This window comes from Cygnus atratus, chromosome 2, assembly GCF_013377495.2.
Source record: "Cygnus atratus isolate AKBS03 ecotype Queensland, Australia chromosome 2, CAtr_DNAZoo_HiC_assembly, whole genome shotgun sequence".
NCBI classification, from domain to species: Eukaryota; Metazoa; Chordata; class Aves; order Anseriformes; family Anatidae; genus Cygnus; species Cygnus atratus.
Genome location: NC_066363.1, coordinates 31,515,001 through 31,527,184, shown reverse-complemented (window position 1 = coordinate 31,527,184; position 12,184 = coordinate 31,515,001). Strand labels below are relative to the sequence as shown.

General features: G+C 39.0%; 1 long non-coding RNA gene across 2 annotated transcripts in view; it reads right to left on the bottom strand.

Moving 5' to 3' along the window:
- Positions 1-6,435: 6,435 nt before the first annotated feature.
- Positions 6,436-12,184, bottom strand: part of LOC118255919 (uncharacterized) — a 20,095-nt gene continuing 14,346 nt past the window's right edge. Inside the window, exons 3-4 of one of the 2 annotated variants that reach the window (XR_004781089.2) lie at positions 8,816-8,865; positions 6,436-8,709 (exon numbers count right to left, since the gene is read on the bottom strand). This is a non-coding gene — a long non-coding RNA (uncharacterized LOC118255919). Of the gene's footprint in view, positions 8,729-8,815; positions 8,866-12,184 lie in introns of both variants that reach the window. The other variant, XR_004781088.2, reaches the window with a different exon arrangement.

Sequence of the window (12,184 nt, the reverse complement as noted above, 5' to 3'; positions counted from 1 at the left end):
TGGAAAAAGTTGGGGCTAAGTTGAACATCCAAAACTCTAAGCATTAAAATACACTATCTAGGACTGGATATGTTGACAAGCCCCATGCTTGAATAAGCACCCAAACAATAGCTCTTCATCTGTAACTTCTGTATTTTAATCTCCTTTGTCTGCAAAATTGTTAGAAATTTTGCAACTGTCGGCTTTCAAATGAAATTTCTGGTACTTCCTTATTTGTATTAAGATGGGGAAAATGGTTTCAGAGAAATGTTTCCTTCAGTGGATCAGTATTGTACTTCTGCTTTTGATCAACACCAGAAAATGTAAGGGCATACGAGGATATGTACAAAGTGACAGGACAGGTGTGGAAGAAGAGACCTTAATCCATCTTTTTTTGAATTTCAGAGAAAATCTAGTTTCTATTTTAAGCAGAAGTCTAAAAACCATTGTTGTTGTTTTTTTTCCCCACACATCTTCATAGGAAATTTGTTTCCGATGTCAGTTTTGTGTGTAAGCTGCACAACTACCTACTGGTACCATAAGATGCTTGTAACAAGCGATCAGGACTTGAAAAGAGTATCCAAGGCTTGGAAGCTTGACAGCAAGAATTAGAAACCAAAAGCAAGACCAAATCAAAGGTGTACCAGCTTAGCTGTGCTGGTGTGCTGGTAGGACTCAGAAAGACATCGTATACATCCCTTCAGGCAGTATCTACGTGAGCTAGTGTGTGTACCTCAGCTACACAGAAAACCTTGAGTAGCAAAGCTGTTTTTCATGCGGCAGCTCACTGAGGAATCCCAAGCTTGAGAGCAAATGGGCTCCCTGCAGCAAACATCACAAATTCTTCCCTCACCCCTTCATCAGGTACAGATGCCCCATTATTTTTTCCTCAGTGAATTGTAGGAGATCCTGCCCAAGTGAACAAATTTACTAGGGGAATGAAATCACAGGCAAATGTTTATCAGCTGTATCTTCACTGAACGTGGTCATATTAGATCTGATCTACGTGGTCTAAAATAAACTGGTATGCCTCAACTGGAAGGACCACTTAACAAAATACAGATAGGAAGAAGGTAGAGGGAACTCAGGCAACTCATCGGAGACTCCTAACTGTTTAGCCCATCCACAGTAGATGTTGTTTCCATTAGTTTCAGGACTTCTCTGTAAATTTTACCTCCCCAGTTAATGATTACATTGGAAAACAACAAGTAAATCCAGACCTAAATGGCATCCAATAAAGAACCTTTTGATTTGCTATTTCACTAAATATTTTAGATCAGTAATGCCAATTAGATCAAACTGCCTGCTACAGCTTTGAAAAAATGCTTACTGGAAAGTGGTAATCTTTCTGATAAACAGAGGTATTTTTGGAAATGGTATTCCAGCCATATCTACAGAGGGGTAATTGGGGCATTTGTGTCTTAACAGGAAAAGCAGACATCACAAAACTGCTGTTTTGTTTATTTAGAGCAAAGTGGAAAGAACACATTAAAATGAAGGTGAACAGCATCCAGTGGTGACAGGAGGAATTTGCCAAGTGTGATAAATACGCCAATGTTACTAGACATAATGGCAGCATCCTGCAGAGACTGATGACAAACAGCTTCTTCTTCAGTTCTGATGCAGCATTTAACGCTCTCAGACTGACAGGAAAAAGAGAGGAAAGGAAATGAAAAGAACTTTCACATTGAGTTTCAGTTAATTAGAAGCAGAAATTTGGGAAACAGAGAAGTCTTACCTTTTGAAATCTCACTTGCCCCTCTTTAGATTATATTATGCCCAAAGGCTGAATAAATATTCTTTTGTTGTTTGGAGCCAAATGATGACTCTACTGCACAAATATTCCCATTTCCCTTGTATGTGCAATAGAAGGACCTGAATGTATGTGAGTTGCTTTTTTTTTTTTTTTTTTTTTTTTCTCCAGCATCAGCACTGAAAGCAAAACAAGAACTTTAAGCAGTTGTGGTCAATTCAATCTGGAGAGAGAAAAAGAAAAAAAAAAAGATCACAGGAAATCACACTTCTATTCTGCACTTGTAAGATTGCTAGAAGGAGCTGATGGTAAAAAGGAAGCTAAAAATCTGGAGATTTACAAGAAATAACCACTTCCCCCTCAGGGACTGTCATCATATTCTGATTTAGCGAGGGTACATTTTTCTGAATCTTAGACCAGAAATAAGACCTCTATAGTAGTTCCTCAATTTGTTAGAATCACCAATAACCAATAGTGATTTACCTTATCCATTCCAGCAGTTATTCATAGCACAGTACTTGAAAATGTTTCCTATGCCAGAAATTCTAGTAATGGTCTCAGAAACTATTTACATTTCCTTTTGTACCATACACCATCATTTTCCCATTTCACCCTCTTAGGAATAACACTGTACACAGTCCAACATTTCATTTCTTTCACATTACTTTAATGCAAATGAAGACTTTATTAGAATAACTGATTGTGTATAGTGCTTGCTGATTACTGATTTGTAAGGGATAATTTGCCTGAAGTATTGAGATCTTGCCTACACAATCTTGGAGGACCTGATCTGGGAAAGCACTTCAGTGTTGAAACAATTCCCATAAATCTGATGTATCTAGTTTAGCATTTGATGTGGTTTATTTCTTTATTTATTTTGAAGTTTCCCACCCACCTAAAAGATTTCCTTTTGTTCACGCTCTAAAGCATCTCAGTTTTCAGAGAACTGGTCACTTGACTCAACTCTTGCACTCTGTCCCGGGAACCCAGTATTCACCCAAACAGACAAACAGCTGTGGGAATGGCTCACCCTGGGTTTTGCACATGCACTGACCATGCAGCTGGTGGAATAATACACGAAATACCATGAAAACCTCCCTTTCTCTTAGACACATCCAGTCAGAGAAGGACTGCAGGGACTGCCTCCTTTTAGCATAAAGCCCAGTTTCAACAATGCAGACAGAGAGTACCCCTCACCTACATTAAAGCTGCAGTCCTCTTTCTGGGATGTACAGGGTGTGCATAGTAAATCTCCTCAACCCCCAAAAATTACTGAGCCCAGGATTTCCACATCTCATCCGGTAGTCCAGCCATTACTGCACTGCACAGCCATATCACGTTATACTCACCTTGCCTTCTCAACCATATTGAAAGAAAAAGCAAGGCCAGCTCGTTTCCTGAAAAGCAGCAGAGTGAGTAGGAGAGCGAGAAGCCCAGACCATGAATCAGAAAAGGAAAGGTCATCTTCCCACAGCCAGGAGCGAGGGTGAGGCGGGCGAGGAGAAAGGGCCTACCACTCCTTGCTGCCTGCAGGGTTTCCTGTGGGCTGCCACACAGGGTGCTCATGGACTCTCCTGGGCACAGCACTGCTCCTGCAGGCTTTGTTAATCACTGTGCTAATGTGGCAACATCCCTGATCCCTGCTTAGTGATTGGGGCCACCCACTACTCGCATATGTGACATGTTGGTGGCATTTTTTAATCAGGTAACTCTCTTCGGCCTTCAGTGTCTCTGCAGGGTGACTACCACAGCATAACCCTGTTCCTGGTTGTCCTCAATCACTTCCATAATAAGCATGAATAGTTTTATGAAAATAACTAGTGAGAACAACTGTGAAACCATTAAAAAGTATAGCTTCCTGACATGAATATAATTATCAGACCCATCAGCAGCTCCTATGACTCCAGTGACTCAACAAAAACACTACTGTGTGAACATTTGAGGTCATACTGAATTTGGAAGGCCTTGTCCCACTTCATACTCACTCCAGTTTCTTAAGATTCAGATCATCCAGTCCCTGCCCCAGCCAGTTTGATCTGATAAAGCTGTTTCCTACTATTATCTCTTAACAGTTTTGTCTTTTTTTTTCATACCGTGCATCTTTCACATTTCTTGTTATTGTTACATACAGACTTACATGATTTTGAAATTAAAGTTGATTTGTAAGCCCTGAAAATTAATAAACTTGCATTAAAAATGTGTATCTTTAGCTACCGTGGTAACTAAAAGGTTTTACACTTGCGTTTTAAAGACCCTGTGAATAAAAGTATGTCCTTTTTGCTGTTGTACAAGTTCAGTATTTTCAGATTTGGTCCTTGTATTATTTTAGAGAAGGAACAGATCTTGCTTCCTAGCCCCATGCTATGTTGTCTCTGGAGGCCAGCAGAAATAGGAACAACACATCTGTATTGTTGGAGAGATGCAATTCAGTTGAACATGTTACTTGAACAGAAATGTTTATCACATGCTTTGACTGTCTCTGGGAAACTACTCTGACGTTTGGGTCTTATGTAGCTTATATATCAGATGTGCTGGTACTAGCAAATAAAACAGGTCCAGGGCATGAAGTCAAGCTCTAGTCGAGGATCATCTGAAGCATTCAACCAACTGTCCTGGGCACGACTCTGGCCTGTGCCCACTCTTACGGGCGAGGTGCAGGCAAAGCTTCCAGCCCATGCCAGTGCCATGGGGACATTTCTTGCAGGTGGTTTGGATGCCTGTGCCCTGCCTGGGGCACAAGGAAGGCACTGAGACATGGGCACATGCTGGGCCATGTCACCCAGCTTCAGAGCCAGAGAACAGAGTGAGGTCTCTTCAGTGATACCAGCACAGCTGCTGGTGTCCTCCCCACTGAGACAGCCTCTTTGTCTCTGAACATAATGGGTGGCATTGGTCATTGCCCTGCAATGAGCAACAGCTGAATTAGAGCTCTGTTACTTATTACACTCAATTATTTTTTCATAAAAGTGTTAAAAAAGATTATCAGCTAAAAATCCTTTTTTCAGTGAAGTAGAAACACAAACAGGCCAAGCAGAAGAGAACATCTTCTTGAATGCAGAACAGTATCTCAATTTCTTTGCCAAAGGTGGTATCTCTAGAATTAATTTTTTTCTGAACCCAATTAAGAATGCATAGTACCTACTTGTGGGCCTAAATATTCTGTGAATGATAATACAGGCATAGTACTATCCTGAGCCAAATACCCACTCCCAAATTTGGAAAATTTTCTTTTCAATGATGCCAAAAATTATAGTTGAACCAAGTCAGGTTTCTGAACACATCAGCTCTGCTGCGATGGAAGTAGACTGCTAGATCTTCTTCCAGAGTATGTTTTATGCTAACATGTAACATACTGTACCATTGCAAAGCTAGCTCTATTTACCTTACACAACAGTATCAGGATCAGGGAAAAATACTGCTTCACTGATAGCAAACTCTTTTGTCTGTAAAAGCACTCATAAATATGCAGACTTAAATACATGAATTTCATGTCTCCATTCCATGACATTTCCATATGCTACATAATTAAAATTTGTTACCACAGCAAACAAGTGAGAGCAAAAATATTAACACATGATTTGATGAGTAAATCCTGGAAACAAGCAACACAGGGATCTACCTTAGAACATACACAGGAAAGGAGAGTAAAAATGGTTATTGATAAATGCTTCATTGTAGTAAATTCCAGTTTTACAAAATTCAAACTTTCTACCCATACTCATTCCAAGTAATTCCTGTGGGGTCAACTCACCTCATAGTAAAGTAGAGAGACCCACACGATTTCCTTCCCCATGTCAGACTTTCCTTCATTTAGCTCAGGCGTTCTCCCTCCCACAGATATTAGTGTGAAGCCATCCAGTTAAGCACATGCAAGATGACATAAACTATGCTAAGAAAGGAAGGGTGTCTTCTCCTTCCTGCCCTCTGGGATGATCTGTGAGAGTCCCCCTGACAATGGGATGCAGTCTCAGTAGTGCTCTGAGTTGGTACCCATTCACAACAGGGGGCATGGAGAAGGTGGACCCTACTCATGTCCTTGAAGGTCAGAGCGAGTTGTGCTTGTGGACAACGCATCTGTTAAAGCAGCAAATTAGGGAAAAGCGGATTGAGAGTTGTGCATATGACCTACATGGAGCAATAATTGAAAAAAATAATAATAATAAAGTATGATTTTTCCAAAAATTAGAGTGATTTGTTCTCCTCTTGTTAATTTTTCATTGCTTACTTCCCTGTACTCCTCGGTTCCAAGTGAAATTGAAAGAGGAAGTGTTGAAACAGCAGAGAACTTTTTGCACAGTATTTCTGGATGAAACAGAAGCACTGAGCACTGGAAATGTTCTGTCCAGTTTTGCACACTCTAAGGAAAATTAAGCAGTTTCTTTGGCAACATAGATGTGACTAGACAAGATATGAATATGAATGTAAAGTTGTAGACATCAAGGTCTGCATGATTTATCAGTGCTGTATTACATCTTACTTCTACCCCTGTGCCTCATGATTTTATAAACCATGTTTGTCTTCTGAATGAAAAATATTAAAAAGGAATAAAACAAGACCAAACAAGACCTACAATCATTTTTTATTTTTTATTTTTAAAAAAAAGGAACAAAATGTGTCAGTATTTCCCTATCATCATTTCCCTCACAAAACATAGTTGGACATCCCTGAACTATGTTTTCGTTTTTGTTTTTTTCCCCTTTTTGCTCAAGTCTGTCTGGTTAAATCTGGTGGCTGAGAATTTCAGCACCTGGGTTAAGCTAGAAGTGCATGGAAAAGCAAAACCTCTGAACTAGCTGAGGACATAAGCATATATAGTTAACAAAGTAAAATAAGCACATGAGATTGCATGATAAATAATAACAGAATATAGTAGGAAAAAAAAAAAAGCATAGGAGGAAGGATAGAGAACATTATTTGATATTCATGACCAAACACAGGAAAGCATGCTGTACGAACTGAAGTTTCTGAATGACCTGTATGGAATGACAGCCCTAACAAAAAGGTATTGCAATAATTAAGCTAGCAGATGAAAAATGAATAATTGCCCTGACATTTTCATGTGTTATAATATCTATCCAGGTGCTGATGGAAAAAAAAATAAAAATAAAAGGTGGTATTCCATACCACCAGAGACACTGAGTTCCTAAAATTAGATCTAGGCATGTAGTCAAATTCACTCCTAAATGGTTTCATGGATTTCTCTGTATTGTTTAGGCTGTTTGTGAGCATGTGTCTTGGGGAATAAAATGATTGTTACAAAGACAGTGATTGCAGAGTATCACTTTAATAAAAAAAGGAAAATTCAGCCCGGGATTTTTTTTTTTTTTTATTTGCAGCAATCAGAGATGAGAAAAGATAATCAAAGAGAACGTTGCCCATGCTATCTGCAAACAGGGCTAGAAGAACCTTCAAGAGATATATAATTACTTTCTGTCCTATGCTACCTACCACTTTCCCTTAGTTTCTGTTTTGTAGACTTTTCCCCAAACTTCATGTTTTCTAAACTTATTTGTACTGCTCTTCTCTGGGCTATGTCATGAAGTCTGGGACCCAGTAATGAACAAAGTGCCCTTGCTGAGGCACAAGCAGAACTACGTACAGAATTACAAGCACAAATCTTTTTTATATATGATGCTCTTATCTCTAAATGACCTGCTTTTTTTCCAAGAGTGCCATATTACTCTTTCACTAACAATCTCAGACTTTCAGTATTACTTGCATAAACCTATTTTTATGGGGAAAAAAAAATAAAATAAAATCAGGCCTCACTTTCTTTAGCTCAGTGTTACATTTACATTGAGTGAAATATATTTTGGGGACCAATGCTAATATCTGCATGTTCTTTATTCCGGTAAGAAGATAGTTTCCATCCTCAGTTTTACAGATTCCTGCCACACTTTTCTGACAAGCCATGGCAGCTTTAGTCCTGCAGTCCAGTATTTACAATACAAACCTAATTGTCTTTATTAGCCATTATATTTTTCTTAACAAATTAACATTTGAAAGGCTTGGTAATTCTATTTAGAGGGTCTGTTGTGGGAAAATCAACCTCCAACAAATGACTGAATTCCTCAAGCTCAATGCAATCATAATTGCTTGATACAAGGTACAGATTGCCTTTGTGTTTTCCTAAATGGGATTAATGCTTGGAGGATTCAGTAACTCCTCATTAACAGGCAAAATGATTGAGTGCAAATGACTTCCAAATAATGGCTTTGGTCAGATTATGAGTGTGCCAGAGAAACATATACCCTAAATGACTGAAATAGTCCTTTCAGCTTTCCCTTCTGTGCAGACCATGGATTTGAAGGGATAATAGACTCTTAGCTAGCATAATTGTGAAGTATTTTCTTATTATCTCTGGCTAAATATCTATGTGGGCTAAGCAGAAATGCAAAATTTGAATATCATTTCCTGTCACTGCAGGAGCAGGCTGTAATATTGTGGTGGTTATCACAAAAGAGAGATCACAAATGCAGAAGTGCTTTTCTGGACTGTGCAGATCTGTTACCATTTAATAGCAACAACTTGTAGTTTAATTCAGAATTTCCATGGAGACAGAAAAAAAGAGAAGCATTTGTTATATATAAGGATGCATGCTTTTATATTTTTTCTTATTTTTTTTAATCATTATTTGTCTATATGTGAAGCAAAGCACAGAGCTCTGTGTTTTGATAAGGCACTATGCACACCCATTACATAAAATATGTGATGGAGCCAAATCACAATAGATACAAACTCAGCCTCAACAGTTTGAGTGTTTGAAAGGTAATTGAAGAGGTTGCAAATGAGCCTCTCAGGGCAAACGACCATGGCAGTAGGAGAATGATCCAGATTCTGTTCAAGACCTTGAAAATCCTTTCGTGGACAACAAAGGGAGCCAGATCAGGATGCTGTCACACATGGTTACTTCCAGGTAACTTCCTCTTAAGTCATAACAAGCATGCAGACACCTCTAAAGCTATGGTCTTACAGCACTGTAAATGCAAGGAAAACCTATAACAAATTACTAGTAGAAAATACATATAAAACACTTTTAAGATTAATAGTGGTGCTGTAATTAAGATAAAAGTCTTTACTTACCTTGGAAATGTGTTTCTGAATTTTGCCTTCTTTGATCAAGATACATTATTCTGAAAATATATAATATATAATAATAAAACATGGGGGTGGGAGTATGGGGTGGATGTATTCTCTGCACATCACACTGTGTATCTGACCAGCACATCACTGCTGGTGCTGCAAGTGTGCCCCAAGATCTCAACTGTACTAAGAACACTCAGGATAACACAGTTCTTGCTCACACAAATCTCTGCTCTATGCAGTGCTATGCTGTAATTGAGTGCTTGTCTGTTATGCTCCAGTGATTTCCATCTGCAGAATGGAAATAAGTCTAGCACTTCAAAGAGCTGAAATTATTTACTCAGCATCTTCTAAAGTATTATGTACATCAAAAGACAAGATAGCTGAATGATAATATGCAAGGATGTTGCATAAATGGCTTTAAAGCTTTTCTTATGAAAGCACTGTGTGGTTGGACTAGATAGTTTATCTACTTGCAGGAGGCAGTGTACTCCAGGAAATTTTAGTGGGTCAAAAACTAAAAGGCAGAAGTAGAAAAATATAAAGTGAAGCCTGAGTGAGAACACTTCCTATTTTAATAGAGACTTCAACAGAAATCTGTAAAATATATTATCATTCAAATCAGCTGGACAAGCAGGAAAGCAAAGTAATATGTTGGTAGAAAATAGGAACTGTATAACAAAAAATCAGAAAAAAAAATCTCCTAGCTTCATCTCTGAAGAAAGATTTCAAGCTGAAAATTATGCTCCTTACAGCTCACATGACTCAAAAAAAAAAAAAATCATGATGTCATTCATAGGCATGAAAGATAAAGTATAAATCTGTAGTACACCATTGGTTTGTCTCTTGTGAGAGAGGAAAGGGCCTATAATCTGCAATTGTTGGGCGCTGAAGTCTTTCTAATCAAACATGATTATCGCTTTTGGCCAGGTTCCCAAGTTACACTCTGTTGTAGAACGTTGTTGTAGAAGAGCAAACCTAAGAAACAGGGAGCACTGTCAAGCAACCTAGGAAATAGTAATGCCGTGAAATCGTGAAATTTCTCTTTAATGAGGATACATTTTTTTCCTCAGCTGCAGGTAGCTGGATTTAGGTTTCATAATTACTAACTCGCTTTTGACAGAGTAGTTTTTCCTCTGCCCCCACAGGCAGATGGAAAGGTGCATCTCCCCAGAGGGAGCTGCGACAATGTCCCCAATATGTGGAACAAGCGTTTTCAGTGGGAGGTGTTCCTCAGAAAGGTGCAGCACATGTTTCCTTGTCTTTCATTGGCTTAGGCAAACGAGTTAAATGCTCTGCCTCTGTTTTGTGCAGAAAGATATATTTTTTTAATGGGAACTTCATAACTACCAGTGCATTTTCAAGACTGCTTGACATGAGTTTTAACGTTATTTGGACCTAAGTTCATTTCATTTGGAAATTTAGAAACAGATGAATTTTTTTAATATAACTGTAACTTTTTTTCTCTCCTTTGTAGATTTTCTCGCTTTCTGGTTTGTTCCCAAATGCCAGGTAAGCAGAATAATAGTCCAAGTGGGGTAAAAAAGAGAGAGAGAGAGAATAAAAAAAAAAAAAAGAAAAAAGAAAAAAACAAAGACAAATCACCAATTCAATGTCACACACTATTTATCACCGAGTTGTCAACTTGTGATTCATCAACAAAATAAACCAGCCTTTTATTACACTCTGCCATGCCTCTCACATGTGCAAAAAGTCTCTTTTGAGAGCACCTCATATTATGACATTCTCTCTTCTAAGCTTAATATTTTTAAAGGAATAAAAAGACAGTGTAGTTAAAGAAAAGTCATTTTGTTTTATCCAATGTCTTACTAAAATTAACATCTTTAAAACAGATTATTAAATCATGAATAGCAGCATAATACATACAAACATGAATCGTTCTTTACTTATAACCAGCAGCTTAGGAATTTTTATCTTATCTAACACAGAGTTTTCTGGAATATTTTTAATGATGTGGGTGGTAATGATGATTAACGTAGAAGACACAAACAGCCTTCTCAAAGTTTTTCTCTTACAGACTTAATACTTTCATGTCCAGACTTGTCCACAGAAAATCTGTTAGACTACACCAAAACGTAGCTACACAAACTCTGCAGATTTGGTCTTGCTCCCCCAAGCCAGTGATCATCATGGGAATCACTGAAGATACCAGATGTGAAGATTGCATGTAATTTCCTAAGTATGGTGCAGAAAGTTGCATTAAAATGAGTTAAATGGGAACTTATCTGCAGCGCCAGGACTTGGAACAATGTTTTGGTCATAGACAGGGACAAAGGCAGGGCTGGAAAGTGCGATGAATGTGCCAGTCAGTTGTAACCTGCCAGTTCCTAGGACTGTGGGGCATGTAGGTACTTTGCAGTTCCAATCCCTGTTGCTTTAGGTGGGACACTTGGGTCTGGCCGCTGCATCTGGGTTCCTTCCTGCTGGAAACACCAAGGTGCAGAGCAGGAAGACTGTGGGCACTCATCCAAGCCTGCAAGTTGGTGAGCATGCCCAGATCCCAAGTACTAGAGAAAGCATAAGAAACCACTGTACTTTTGCAGACCAAAGAAAATTTATTCCCTGCTGTCCTAAGCATGAGGAAGTGAAAAGTGCACTAACGGTTTACCCATACCTATGCAAAGGATGAGTTTAATGGGAGCTGAAAGCTTTCAACATCTTCCCAGAGGCAAGTATAAAAAGGTTGGTTTAGAATTCTTGGCAGAATTTGCCCAAATATAAATAAATGTTGCAGTGGAGATAACGCTGTTTACCGAATAAGATAGGCTTGTGCCTAGGCTAGTCAGAATGAGCCCTGACCTCTGGACCATCAAACTGCAAATCTCCTGACCTACACCGACATCTCCCACTCCCACCCCTGTGCCTGCAAACCCTTGTGCAGAGTGAAGGCTGAGCTTCCTCCTAAGTGCAGAAAGGACAGAAGCCTACCCTGCCAGAAGCTCACCCACTGCAGTTTGAAAAGCACTGTGTTGGTGACCACCTCTTGCTAAGAGCTGAAGTATACAAGTACCCTAGCTCTGTTCCCACCATGTAGCATAAGCCACATCTTGGCCCTATAATGCAAGAGAGGAAGAACTCTTGTGCAATCTGGCTCCAGCCATAGCAGAAATGCAGCACCAGTTAGCGTTGGTTCCAACTAGCCCTAACAGCTCAGACATCTGCTCAAATACAGCCAAGCATTTTCATGACACTACCAATGAACCTAGGGACTCTGCAGGACTAATCTCTGTATTTGGGTTGAGCTATAAATGTGTATATGAAACGTGAAATGAGCGTGAACTTTTTCAAGGATAAATCTCAGAGCTCTGTATTGGGCTAGGACTGGTAAACTGCACTGATTTACACCGA